At 46.5% G+C, this 1997-nt stretch overlaps 1 pseudogene; it reads right to left on the bottom strand.

Annotated features, from left to right (window-relative positions):
* Positions 1-243: 243 nt before the first annotated feature.
* On the bottom strand, positions 244-482 carry LOC139267584 (U2 spliceosomal RNA; annotated as a pseudogene).
* Positions 483-1997: the final 1515 nt, after the last annotated feature.

The raw sequence follows: 1997 nt of genomic DNA, 5'->3' as shown, positions 1-1997 counted from the left end.
AAGTATGCAGTGGTTGGGTCGGCTGGTCATGCAGTAAGGGTTACTTTTGTAGTTGCATTTAGTGTTGCCTGATTTTATTTATTCATTAACCACAAGATGTGGGCATCGTTTGCAAGTTCAGTTTTTTTTTTTTTGAAATTCGTAGCCAATCGTTCCAATTCTTTGTCAAATCACAAACGCCAGAGGTCACCTTGCACACATCAAGGATCACTCTGCGCCAATGCTCTTAGCCAAAAGGCCTAGAGCCACTGCACCGTTCCTGGAAGTACTGCAATACCAGGTTCGTGCCATGGAGGTGGATGGGTCAGGCCCCCCACACACCTCCGTGGAGGTGGATGGGTCAAGCCACCCCACCCACCTCCTATTTCCAAAAAAGCAAGCATATACCTTCCTGATCCAGGGAGAACCACCTTGGGGTTATGGTGGTTACTCCCCTGTCAGGTCAGTTACGCATGATCTTAGCCAAAAGGCCGAGAAGCGAGTTCAGTTTTTATTGCCCATCTCTAATTGCCCTTGAGAAGGTGGTGGTGAGCTGCCAATTGAACCACTGCAATCCGTGTGATGAATGTACTCCCACAGTACTGTTAGGGAGGGAGTTCCAGGATTTTGTTACAGTGATGATGAAGGAACGGCAATATATTTCCAAGTCAGAATGGTGTGTGACTTGGAGAATAACTTGGAGATGATGGTGTTCCCTTGTCCTTCTAGGTGGCAGTGGTCGCAGGTTTGGGAGGTGCTGTCGATGGGCCTTGGTGAGTGTGTACCATCTTGTAGATGGTACACACTGCAACCATGGTACAACGGTGGTGGAGAGAGTGAATGTTGAAGGTGGTGGATGAGGTACCAATCAAACATTAATTCTTTCACTGCAGTCCTGTTCTGCAAGGATAGGATTTCCAACAGACATTCTCAAAGAAAGTGGTTACCTCATCAAGATTAAATCGGCTTTGATTGGCTTTATTTTCACCAGAAGTACTGGCATATTGGCCTTTATTGCAAGGGGGTTGGAGTACAAGAGTAAGAAATGCTTACTACAATTGTATGACATGGATTGAGAACTGGTTGTCAGACAGGAAGCAAAGAGTAGGAGTAAATGGGGACTTTTCAGAATGGCAGGCAGTGACTAGTGGGGTACCGCAAGGTTCTGTGCTGGGGCCCCAGCTGTTTACACTGTACATTAATGATTTAGACGAGGGAATTAAATATAGTATCTCCAAATTTGCGGATGACACTAAGTTGGGTGGCAGTGTGAGCTGCGAGGAGGATGCTATGAGGCTGCAGAGCGACTTGGATAGGTTAGGTGAGTGGGCAAATGCATGGCAGATGAAGTATAATGTGGATAAATGTGAGGTTATCCACTTTGGTGGTAAAAACAGAGAGACAGACTATTATCTGAATGGTGACAGATTAGGAAAAGGGGAGGTGCAAAGAGACCTGGGTGTCATGGTACATCAGTCATTGAAGGTTGGCATGCAGGTACAGCAGGCGGTTAAGAAAGCAAATGGCATGTTGGCCTTCATAGCGAGGGGATTTGAGTACAGGGGCAGGGAGGTGTTGCTACAGTTGTACAGGGCCTTGGTGAGGCCACACCTGGAGTATTGTGTACAGTTTTGGTCTCCTAATCTGAGGAAGGACATTCTTGCTATTGAGGGAGTGCAGCGAAGGTTCACCAGACTGATTCCCGGGATGGCGGGACTGACCTATCAAGAAAGACTGGATCAACTGGGCTTGTATTCACTGGAGTTCAGAAGAATGAGAGGGGACCTCATAGAAACGTTAAAAATTCTGACGGGGTTTGACAGGTTAGATGCAGGAAGAATGTTCCCAATGTTGGCGAAGTCCAGAACCAGAGGTCACAGTCTAAGGATAAGGGGTAAGCCATTTAGGACCGAAATGAGGAGAAACTTCTTCACCCAGAGAGTGGTGAACCTGTGGAATTCTCTACCACAGAAAGTTGTTGAGGCCAATTCACTAAATATATTCAAAAAGGAGTTAGA

Source organism: Pristiophorus japonicus, chromosome 7 (genome assembly GCF_044704955.1).
Source record: "Pristiophorus japonicus isolate sPriJap1 chromosome 7, sPriJap1.hap1, whole genome shotgun sequence".
Lineage (NCBI taxonomy): Eukaryota > Metazoa > Chordata > Chondrichthyes > Pristiophoridae > Pristiophorus > Pristiophorus japonicus.
Note: the sequence above shows the minus strand (reverse complement) of the source record. Positions and strands in the feature narration are given on the sequence as shown.